The sequence below is a fragment of the Coregonus clupeaformis genome, unplaced genomic scaffold, assembly GCF_020615455.1.
Source record: "Coregonus clupeaformis isolate EN_2021a unplaced genomic scaffold, ASM2061545v1 scaf0611, whole genome shotgun sequence".
Lineage (NCBI taxonomy): Eukaryota > Metazoa > Chordata > Actinopteri > Salmoniformes > Salmonidae > Coregonus > Coregonus clupeaformis.
Genome location: NW_025534066.1, coordinates 235,415 through 248,315, shown reverse-complemented (window position 1 = coordinate 248,315; position 12,901 = coordinate 235,415).

The window sequence follows — 12,901 nt, the reverse complement described above, 5'->3', positions numbered from 1 at the left end:
GTGGGGGCTTTGCTTTGGCAAAGTGGGGTGGGTTTATATCCTGCCTGGTTGGCCCTGTCCGGGGTATCTCGGATGTGTCCCCCCGACCCATCCCTGTCTGTCTCCCAGTATCTATGCTGGAATAGTGTATGAACCGGGGTGCTAGGGTCAGTCTGTTATATCTGGTGTAATTCTCCTGTCTTATCTGATGTCCTGTGTGAATTTAAGTATGCTCCCTCTAATTCTCTCTATCTCCCTCTCTCCCTCCCCTCCTGGAGGACCTGAGCCCTAGGACCATGCCTCAGGACTACCTGGCCTGATTACTCCTGGCTGTCACCAGTCCACCTGCTCGTGCTGCTGCTCCAGTTTCAACTGTTCTGCCTGCGGCTAGGGAACCCTGACATGTTCACTTGACGTGCAACCTTGTACCGGAGCTGCTGTTTTCTACTCTCTCTCTCTCTCTCTCTCTCTCTCTCTACCGCACCTGCTGTCTCAACCTCTGAATGTTCGGCTATTAAAAGCCAACTGACATTTACTCCTGAAGTACTGATCTGTTGCACCCTCTACAACCACTGTGATTATTATTTGACCCTGTTGGTAATCTATGAATGTTTGAACATCTTGAAGAACAATCTGGCCTTAAATGGACATATACTATTATAATCTCCACCCGGCACAGCCAGAAGAGGACAGGCCACCCCTCAGAGCCTGATTCCTCACTAGGTTTCTTCCTAGATTCCTGCCTTTCTAGGGAGTTTTTCCTAACCACTGTGCTTCTACATCTGCATTGCTTGCTGTTTGGGTTTTAGGCTGGGTTTCTGTATAGCACTTTGTGACATCATTTGATTGATGATTAAAGCCCCCATTTAATGGCTCAAATAGCTGACCAATCAGCCTGCTACCAACCCTTAGTAAAGTTTTGGAAAGAATTGTGTTTGACCAGATACAATGCTATTTTACAGTAAACAAATCGACAACAGACTTTCAGCACGCTTATAGGGAAGGACAGTGAACAAGCACTTACACAAATGACTGATGATTGGCTGAGAGATTGTGGTGGCTGTTTTGTTAGACTTCAGTGCGGCTTTTGACATTATCGATCATAGTCTGCAGCTGGAAAAACGTACAGTGGGGAAAAAAAGTATTTAGTCAGTCACCAATTGTGCAAGTTCTCCCACTTAAAAAGATGTGAGAGGCCTGTAATTTTCATCATAGGTACACGTCAACTATGACAGACAAAATTAGAAAGAAAAATCCAGAAAATCACATTGTAGGATTTTTAATGAATTTATTTGCTAATTATGGTGGAAAATAAGTATTTGGTCAATAACTAAAGTTTCTCAATACTTTGTTATATAACCTTTGTTGGCAATGACACAGGTCAAACGTTTTCTGTAAGTCTTCACAAGGTTTTCACACACTGTTGCTGGTATTTTGGCCCATTCCTCCATGCAGATCTCCTCTAGAGCAGTGATGTTTTGGGGCTGTCACTGGGCAACACGGACCTTCAACTCCCTCCAAAGATTTTCTATGGGGTTGAGATCTGGAGACTGGCTAGGCCACTCCAGGACCTTGAAATGCTTCTTACGAAGCCACTCCTTCGTTGCCCGGGCGGTGTGTTTGGGATCATTGTCATGCTGAAAGACCCAGCCACGTTTCATCTTCAATGCCCTTGCTGATGGAAGGAGGTTTTCACTCAAAATCTCACAATACATGGCCCCATTCATTCTTTCCTTTACACGGATCAGTCGTCCTGGTCCCTTTGCAGAAAACAGCCCCAAAGCATGATGTTTCCACCCCCATGCTTCACAGTAGGTATGGTGTTCTTTGGATGCAACTCAGCATTCTTTGTCTTCCATTTCCTAATAATTGCTCCCACAGTTGATTTCTTCAAACCAAGCTGCTTACCTATTGCAGATTCAGTCTTCCCTGCCTGGTGCAGGTCTACAATGTTGTTTCTGGTGTCCTTTGACAGCTCTTTGGTCTTGGCCATAGTGGAGTTTGGAGTGTGACTGTTTGAGGTTGTGGACAGGTGTCTTTTATACTGATAACAAGTTCAAACAGGTGCCATTAATACAGGTAACGAGTGGAGGACAGAGGAGCCTCTTAAAGAAGAAGTTACAGGTCTGTGAGAGCCAGAAATCTTGCTTGTTTGTAGGTGACCAAATACTTATTTTCCACCATAATTTGCAAATAAATTCATTAAAAATCCTACAATGTGATTTTCTGGATTTTTTTTCCTCAATTTGTCTGTCATAGTTGACGTGTACCTATGATGAAAATGACAGGCCTCTCTCATCTTTTTAAGTGGGAGAACTTGCACAATTGGTGGCTGACTAAATACTTTTTTTCCCCACTGTATGTGTTATGGCTTTACACCCCTTACTATATTGTGGATAAAGAGTTACCTGTGTAACACAACACAGAGGGTGTTCTTTAATGGAAGCCTCTCCAACATAATTCCCCAGGGCAGCTGTCTAGGCCCATTACTTTTTCAATCTTTACTAACGACATGCCACTGGCTTTGAGTAAAGCCAGTGTGTCTATGTATGTGGATGACTGATTCGTGACCATATACCTGCCCACAAACTCTCTTTTGCTCAACCCTATTGAGGAAATTTTTTCAGCATGGAGATAGAAGGTGTACGATTGCCATCCCCATGAGCGTGCCACCCTCCTTCTGGCCATGGATGAGGCATGCGCCGACATCAATGCAGACCATTGTCAAGCTTAGATTCTCAATGCCAAAAGGTTTTTCCTGCGGTGCATGAACAATGAGGACATTCACTGTGATGTGGATGAGAATTTATGGCCAAATGCTTGATGGCAGGCTTGATGCAAATTAATCTGTGCCAAACTTTGTTTTATTTTCATTCATTTAATTTGTTTAATTTATTTTCTTACATTTGATTGCAGACAGTACACCTACAGTGCATTCGGAAAGTCTTCAGACCACTTGACTTTTTCCACATTTTGTAACGTTACAGCCTTATTCTAAAGTTGATTAAATTCATTATTTTCCTCATCAATTTACACACAGTACACCATAATGGCAAAGTGAAAACAGGTTTTTAGAAATGTTTGCACATTATAAAAATTTAAAACAGAAATACCTTATTCACAGTGGGTTGCGAAAGTATTCACCCCCCTTGGCATTTTTCCTATTTTGTTGCCTTGCAACCTGGAATTGAAATTGATTTTTGGGGGGTTTGTATCATTTGATTTACACAGCTTGCCTACCACTTTGAGGATGCAAAATACTTTTTTTGGTAAAACCAACAAGAAATAACGTAAGCATGCATAACTTTTCACCCCCCCCCCCCAGGGTCTCCCACATGCCTTTTGGCGAACACCAAACATGTTTGCTTATTTTTTTCTTTAAGTAATGGCTTTTTTCTGGCCACTCTTCCGTAAATCCCAGCTCTGTGGATTGTACAGCTTAAAGTGGTCCTATGGACAGATACTCCAATCTCCGCTGTAGAGCTTTGCAGCTCCTTCAGGGTTATCTTTGGTCCCTTTGTTGCCTCTCTGATGAATGCCCTCCTTGCCTGGTCCGTGAGTGTTGGTGGGTGGCCTTCTCTTGGCAGGTTTGTTATTCTTTGAACTTTGTCCCTGACCTGTTTGGAGAGCTCCTTGGTCTTCATGGTGCCGCTTGCTTGGTGTGCCCCTTGCTTAGTGGTGTTGCAGACTCTGGGGCCTTTCAGAACAGGTGTATATATACTGAGATCATGTGACAGATCATGTGACACTTAGATTGCATAAAGGTGGACTTTATTTAACTAATTATGTGACTTCTGAAGGTAATTGGCTGCACCAGATCTTATTTAGGGGCTTCATAGCAAAGGGGGTGAATACATATGCACGCACCACTTTTCTGTTATTTATTTTTTTGAATTTCTTGAAATAAGTTATTTGTTTCATTTCACTTCACCAATGAACTATTTTGTGTATGTCCTTTACATGAAATCCAAATAAAAATCTATTTAAATTACAGGTTGTAATATAAGAAAATAGGAAAAACACCAAGGAGGATGAATACTTTTTCAAGGCACTGTAGATAAATATTCAGACCCTTTGCTATGTGACTCGAAATTGAACTCAGGTGCATCCTATTTCCATTGATCATCCTTGAGATGTTTCTACAATTTGAGTGGAGTGCACCTGTGGTAAATTCAATTGATTTGACATGATTTTGAAAGGCAAACACCTGTCTATGTAAGGTCCCACAGTTGACAGCGCATGTCAGAGCAAAAACCAAGCCATGAGGTCGAAGGAATTGACCGTAGAGCTCCGAGACAGGATTGTGTCGAGGCATAGATCTGGGGAAGGGTACCAAAAAATGTCTGCAGCATTGAATGTCACCAAGAACACAGTGGCCTCCATCATTCTTAAATGGAAGAAGTTTGGAACTACCAATACTCTTCCAAGAGGACTCTCAGACCATGAGAAACAAGATTCTCAGGTCGGATGAAACCAAGATTGATCTAAGGAAAAAAAGGAATTGATAACACTGGGCTAAGGGAAATTTGGCTTGAATAAAATTAAATGAAAAAGGAATAGAATGAAGGAATAAGGGACAAGGAACTAAGGAAAAAGGTATACTAATTAGGACGGCGCTGATCTACGGAAGCCCTCAAATGAGGCGATCATTAGATGGGCACAAATCCTGGGAAGTCAATAGGTGAATTTTCGGGTCAGTTCCAAGGGACTGTGAGTTTGTAGAATACACATTCAATTGTATGTTACATCTCTGTATATAGTTGACGAGGTATATGTCCGAAGTAGCCTCTCATTGAATATCTGCAACTCAAGGTAGCACAAATTTAGGAAGGAAAATAAAGGAATAGGAGCGGCGGAAGCATGCTTTTGGGAATTGTATGAATGGATGCATTCTTGTTGATTGAATAGTTTTCATGTGTGTGTGAGAGAAAGAGAGTGTGTGTGCGCAAATAAAGATGTCTCTGCTGTGTTTGAGCTGTGTGGATTGTGCAGAGAGTTATATGCTCGACTCATGCTATGATAAGATTTTATGTTAGATATATATATACATATATATATGTTTTGGTTGAGAACAGGGGTTTTAGTTTTTTGTAAGGAAATCTGTTAACTACGGTTAAAACCTTATGAGTCTCCATTTGAGAGAACATTTTCAAATTTGTTAAAATCTATGAGCCGCCGGGAGGACGTTATGATTGTATAGAGAGGATTTGTAATGGATAAGAAAATAACTATAAATCTGCAGATTGGAGTAGAATGGGTGAAGAAAGAGGAGAGAGAAAATAGACTCAAGTTAAGTTAAGTAACTTCGAAGTAGGATTTGTGTTCTATGTTTTGTGTTGGTTTGTGCGTTTTGTTCAGTGTTACTGTTGTCTGTGTGGTAAATGTGGTTTGCTGGAAAGAACGGAGAGACAGCTGGTCTGTCTGCTGTTTGACTTAGAGAAAAATTGCTTGTGGGAGCACTCATCTCACTCTGAAGACACACTAATAAATGAACTGCGCATGTGTGGAGTTCTAGGATTTTGCAGTTAAACAGAGCGAATATGCCACTCCCCTGCCTGCACTGAGCTGCTGTGACACGCAGACTTAGAGCTGAAAAAAGAAAGGGGGAGATTTGAGTACACACAAATAAAGTATTCTGTCTGTTAAGCGGCTGTTGCTTGACTAAGAAAACATATATGATGATTATTCCAATAGTTTAATATCTGTATTGTATGGTTGAAATAACCCAGTGAGTACATAAAATACTAAATTGTTGTCTGTTTCTTTTGTTCTCCTGTGGTGTGAGAAATGAGAAGGAGGAGACAGAGAGAGAGGAGGTGCTGACCAGTGCGTCACGCGACAGCGATGTGCTGTCCCGGATCCAGTCCAATTAAGGCCAGTACTGTTCTATCCACAAACTTACTTTCCCTTACAGGATATTATATATGAAGGGCATTTATCTGTTTGTGTATGCCTCAAATATTTTATGTTGTGACCATTTGACAGGGACTTGGCAACAGACTGATAAATTGATGTGATTGAGAATTGCACATTGAAGTTTTTTTGTGCATGGGTTGTTTTGATTAGAGTTGTGTTGGAAATCCAGCACTGAGACTATTCTGTAAAATTAAGGTGATTGGGTGCTTATTAAGCAATTGGTTTGTGGGTGCTGTAGTGTTGCTGGATTACAGGTCTTTCTTTTTTGATTGCTCTGAAGTTGACTAGTTTCCTTTACTTTTCTTTATCGGATGTGGTAAGATTGCCACTAATCAATAATTGGTAGAAGAAAAAAAAATATATATAATAATAATAAAATTAAATTAAATAATAAAATTAAAAAAATAGGAGGGAAAGATAAGCAACATAGCTTAAAGTATTTTTGGGTTTACAAATTAATTAGTTTAAAATAATAAAAAATAATAATAATTCACAATAAAGGAATATAAGAGAGTTGTTACAATGTGGGAAAAGGACATCAAAACTATGAAAGTAATTACTCCTGTTGATGTAGTACAAAATAGTAACCCTTTAGTTAATGGTATTGCAAGGTTATCTGGAAAATGGCATAAACGTTGGCCTGACATTGAACAACCATGGCCAGTGGAAGGGACTCTTAACTCAAACGTAACTAAAATAATGCAAGTGCTTGTGTCCACATATAAGGCAGATCAAAAGAAGGGGGAAAAAAGGGGGAACAACGTAAAGAAAAGAGACAAAGAGAGCTGGGTGTTCTTAAGTTGTTTGAAAATGAGGGACAAAAACTGATAAAAGATACAAAAGATAAAAGAGACAGAGGTATAGAGAAAATGGCAAAAGAGGCGAAGGTAACAGAAAAACTAATGGCAGAAGTCAATACACCTTTTTCACAGAAGGATTCAGCAAAAAGACCCCCACCTCACGAGGAAGAAATAGAGTTTAAGGACGTCTATCTTCAGCTTCCAGTGATCATTCAGGAGGGTGATTATTGCATCAGAGATGAAAATGAATGAATTATAGAAAGAGGACAAGCAGAAAACGACCATAAAGATTAATCCAAACTCCAAAAGTAAGAAGAAAACGACATGTCTGGAGACTAAGGGTAGAGTGAGGTTCAGGAGGATGGAATTTGAAGATGATGATGATGATGATCAGAGTGATTCAGAAGAGATCATGGGTGGATATGACCCTGTGATCAGACGGAGGTTGGTCAGAGCGGAAAGAAGGGGTGATGGAAGTTGGAAGAAGAAGGATACAAGAGATTCGACCTCTAATGAAAGTGAAGATGGAGACAGCGATGAAGATTTGTAGATTAAAGGTGCTTCATGTTCAAGAGGATTTTATCCTACACTGACTAGCACAGAATAAATAGAAAGAGATATGGATCGATGCATATCATGCTTGGATAAGGCAAATAATTTAGAAGAAGTAAGAGAATTGGAAGAACAACTCAAGAAGCTGAAGATACAGAAGGAAAAACTGCTGAAAAAAGAATCCCAAAAATTGGAGAGGAGGTATACATTGCGGCCAAGAAAAAGGAGCACAAGTAAGAAGATGATGCCAGTGATAATTCGAGGACAGAACCTGGAGTATAAGCCTTTGGAGTATAAGCCTTTGCAGAATACCGATATGTCAGATAAGCTCCCGAGTGGCACAGTGGTCTAAGGCACTGCATCGCAGTGCTAGCTGTGCCACTAGAGATCCTGGTTCAAGTCCAGGCTCTGTCGCAGCCGGCCGCAACCGGGAGACCCGTGGGTCGGCCCACAATTGGTCCAGCGTTGTCCAAGGTAGGGGAGGGTTTGGCCGGCAGGGATGTGGGTTCGTTTCCCATGGGGGGCCAGTATGAAAAAAAAAAAACGTATGCATTCACTAACTGTAAGTTGCTCTGGATAAGAGCGTCTGCTAAATGACTAAAACATTTACATTTTTTTTTAAAGATATGCTTGAGAAGCTGCCTACTCTTCAGGATGGAACATATCCTTGGATTTCAAAGTTGGAAGAAATTACGGTGGGAACACAGTCTGCCATAGGAGACATTAAGAGACTTTTGGCTAATCTCCTTGGGATTCCAGGTATGGAATACATTTTTCAGAGAGCTGGACTTAATCGATATATGGGGACTGCGGTGAATGATCCTGAGTTGTTAGCTGCAAGTAGAAATCGGCTGTGGAGAGCACTGAAAGATACGTTTCCAACAAATGTGCATCCTGACAACATTCTGATTGACCCACTAGGACAACAAGAAAATCCGAGAGCCTATGTGTCAAGAGCTCATCAAGTGTGGAGAAATATTACCGGAAATGATCCAGATGTGAGTCAAATAGAGCAGTCAATTTTGCAAGCTAAATTGCAGATGGGGCTGCCCTCACCAGTAAGGAGCAAACTGGCAGAGGTGGTTGGACTTGGAAGCATGGCAAAAGGTGTCGATACAGATCCTATAGCCCATCAAGTGGATCTATACAGGAAAAAGGAACACAACCAGAAAGAACAAGACCAAGAAATTCTCAGAAAACTCAATCAAATACAACTTGTGGAGAATAAAAAAGACGGAGAAGTAACAGGCTTTGGTTATGCAGAATCAGTGTTCACAAAATCAACAATCACTGCTACAGCTTCAACCGAACCAGGTCCAACCGCAATTGTCCCAGCCATCACTAGTGGGACCAGTTGTTTCATATCCACAGCCAGCTTCCGGACAGACACAGAATTGGAGAGGAAGAGGACCAGAAGGTTTAGGAAGAGGAAGAGGAGGAAGATTTAATCCAAACTTCCAGCAATCTTCAGAAGTGTGTTATAATTGTGGACAGGTTGGTCACTTTGCCCGTGAGTTTAATGGGCCAGGAGCAAACACCAGAGGAAATTTCAGAGGAAGATACAGGGGCCAGTCAAGATCATTTGGAGGACCGGTGAACCCTTATAGGGGCCCGGAGCCAGGATTCTAGAGGTGCCCAGAAGATCCGAAAGGGGGGGTGTCAGCTGGTAGCATCAGGACCGGAAAAAAACCCCAACAATTGAGGTGAAAGTAAACAACCGACCATTGGAAGTGATGGTGGACAGCGGAGCTGCTTTCACCTGTGTTCGGCCTGAAGATGCTACACATCTCCCTATGTCCAATCAACTGATTCGCACAATCGGATTTGAGGGAGTGAAACAGCTCATTCCTCTTACGGAACCAATTGAGCTCTGCTATAAAAATCAGAAAACTACAATACCCATACTGGTATCGGAACATACACCTATTGCATTGTTGGGAAGAAATGCATTGTGTAGATTGAATTGTACAATAAAATGTACGCCAGACGGCAGTCTGGTAGAAGTGCCAAAAGAAACGGTTACCTTTGAGAGCTATGGTTAAAGATACTGGGAATGGTCAACTCCATAGCAATCTTTCCTGGACACAGGAAGGCCTTGTAGCATTTGAAACGATCAAACAGAGGTTACAAGAGGCACCAGCACTCACACTACCAGACTACTCTAAGAATGTCTTGCTATATGTGTCTACTTCTACTGGAGGTAAATATGCTTGTGCAGTTCTATGTCAGCCGACAGGTACAGGGACGAATCCTCAACCTATTTCCTACTACTCTACTGCCTATTCAGAAGTAGAACTAGGGCTACCACTGTGCTACAGAGCAATGGTAGGAGTATATTTAATGTATGACAAAGCATCATCTGTTACGATGGGTTACCCAGTAACATTTCTTACCCATCATAGTCTCAGAAATCTTCTGAACTATGGAAATATACATTGACTATGCCTAGGCTCAGAGACTATCATAGGCTCTTAGAGCAGGAAGATGTCACCCTAGTTAGGTGTGATACGATGAATCCAGCCGAGAATTTGCCAACTTCAGAGGATGGTGAGCCACATGATTGTGTTCAAGAAGCAGAGAAATACTTGAGGCTTAGATCAGATTTGCAAGCCCTTCCATTACGTGAGGCAGAACTGGAGTATTGGACTGATGGGTCTTGTTATCGTGTGGGAGATAAATAGTGTGCTGGCTATGCAGTAGTTAAAGAAAGGAACTGGATTTGTTGTTGAAAAGGCTGAAGTAATACCACAGCCTGCGTCCGCACAACTTGCTGAACTTGTGGGGCTAACAGAAGCGTGTTTGTTAGCAGAAGGAAAGCGAGTGACGATATATACTGATTCTGCATATGCACATGGTGTATGTAATTTGTTTGGAGCAGTGTGGAAAGGTTGAGGGTTTAAGAAAACGGATGGTTCTCCGATACAACATCATGCGCAAATAATGAAACTGTTGCATGCTATGATGAAGCCTAAAGAGATAGCGATAGCTAAGTGTGCAGCTCATAAAACAGATGTGTCAAAAAGTCACACAAGGGAACAAAGCTGCTGATGAAGCTGCAAAAGCCGTCACAGGAGCAAACAAATTGGGCAAGGTTTTTCTGGTCACTCATGGAGTGGACTTGGAAGACAAAATTACGCTTAAGGATGTGATTTTGATGCAGGAAGCTGCTTCTACGATTGACAAACAGTTATGGCTAGACTGAGGTGCCGTCGAAGATGCGATGGGTCTTTGGAGAAACCATGAGGGGTTGATAGTAGCGCCTCTAGACCTATTAGGTCTGATGATTCAGGAGTGGTTAGCTCATGTTGCAAGGGGGGAGGTTAGGAGAAAGATCACAAAGGAGTATGGTTTTTGTGCACCATATTTGCTTGAACAGGTTGACTATGTCATAGGCAGGTGCACAATCTGTCTGAAAAATAATGTTCGCAGAGGTGTGACTGTTCTTCCTGGTTACATTACAACACCGAGAGGTCCTATGCGTGAGTTGGTTATCGACTTTGTTGATATCATAAAACCAGTTGGGGAAAAGATACATGCTGGTGGTTGTGGATAGATTTTCACGATGGCCGGAGGCATGTCCAACCAAGCGAAAAGACGCTCAGTCGGTTGCCAAGTTTTTGTGTAAAGAAGTCATAAGCAGGTGGGGACTTCCCGATCGAATATCCTCAGATAATGGGAAAGAGTTTTGTGGATAAATCAGTTAAATTGATTTTGCACGAATTTGAAAAAAGTCAGACCAAAACGTTACGAAAACTAGGGTTGGAGTAACTCTAGGTAATTTTGAATATCTGATTATGCAATAATTTTCATATTTCTTTGCATATTTTTGTGATATTTAGTGTTTTCTTATGAATCAAAGGGGGGAAATGGAATGTGATTCATTTTTATATATCATTTTTATATATTCTTTTTGATATTGATGTTTTAATTTTCATGTGTTGCTTTGCAAAAGATACTGGTTGGTGTTTTCTTTTCTTCCAGAAGCATATGGGGAATGTGTAGAGTGGGATTCAAATACTCAAACATGGACAATATGAATGGACTGGAGGAAGTTGAACAAGGACGGTGTGGAAATGTTCGACGTTGCATTGAAAGTCGACACTGCTGAGGAGCTGCAGTGTAGTGGACTACATTCCAGGGTCTGCAATGATAGATATAGACATATTTGCATGTGTAATACAGTGGGGGAAAAAAGTATTTAGTCAGCCACCAATTGTGCAAGTTCTCCCACTTAAAAAGATGAGAGAGGCCTGTAATTTTCATCATAGGTACACGTCAACTATGACAGACAAATTGAGAAAAGAAAATCCAGAAAATCACATTGTAGGATTTTTAATGAATTTATTTGCAAATTATGGTGGAAAATAAGTATTTGGTCAATAACAAAAGTTTCTCAATACTTTGTTATATACCCTTTGTTGGCAATGACACAGGTCAAACGTTATCTGTAAGTCTTCACAAGGTTTTACACACACTGTTGCTGGTATTTTGGCCCATTCCTCCATGCAGATCTCCTCTAGAGCAGTGATGTTTTGGGGCTGTCGCTGGGCAACACGGACTTTCAACTCCCTCCAAAGATTTTCTATGGGGTTGAGATCTGGAGACTGGCTAGGCCACTCCAGGACCTTGAAATGCTTCTTACGAAGCCACTCCTTCGTTGCCCGGGCGGTGTGTTTGGGATCATTGTCATGCTGAAAGACCCAGCCACGTTTCATCTTCAATGCCCTTGCTGATGGAAGGAGGTTTTCACTCAAAAAATCTCATGATACATGGCCCCATTCATTCTTTCTTTTACACGGATCAGTCGTCCTGGTCCCTTTGCAGAAAAACAGCCCCAAAGCATGATGTTTCCACCCCCCATGCTTCACAGTAGGTATGGTGTTCTTTGGATGCAACTCAGCATTCTTTGTCCTCCAAACACGACGAGTTGAGTTTTTACCAAAAAAGTTCTATTTTGGTTTCATCTGACCATATGACATTCTCCCAATCCTCTTCTGGATCATCCAAATGCACTCTAGCAAACTTCAGACGGGCCTGGACATGTACTGGCTTAAGCACGGGGACACGTCTGGCACTGCAGGATTTGAGTCCCTGGCGGCGTAGTGTGTTACTGATGGTAGGCTTTGTTACTTTGGTCCCAGCTCTCTGCAGGTCATTCACTAGGTCCCCCCGTGTGGTTCTGGGATTTTTGCTCACCGTTCTTGTGATCATTTTGACCCCACAGGGTGAGATTTTGCGTGGAGCCCCAGATCGAGGGAGATTATCAGTGGTCTTGTATGTCTTCCATTTCCTAATAATTGCTCCCACAGTTGATTTCTTCAAACCAAGCTGCTTACCTATTGCAGATTCAGTCTTCCCTGCCTGGTGCAGGTCTACAATGTTGTTTCTGGTGTCCTTTGACAGCTCTTTGGTCTTGGCCATAGTGGAGTTTGGAGTGTGACTGTTTGAGGTTGTGGACAGGTGTCTTTTATACTGATAACAAGTTCAAACAGGTGCCATTAATACAGGTAACGAGTGGAGGACAGAGGAGCCTCTTAAAGAAGAAGTTACAGGTCTGTGAGAGCCAGAAATCTTGCTTGTTTGTAGGTGACCAAATACTTATTTTCCACCATAATTTGCAAATAAATTCATTAAAAATCCTACAATGTGATTTT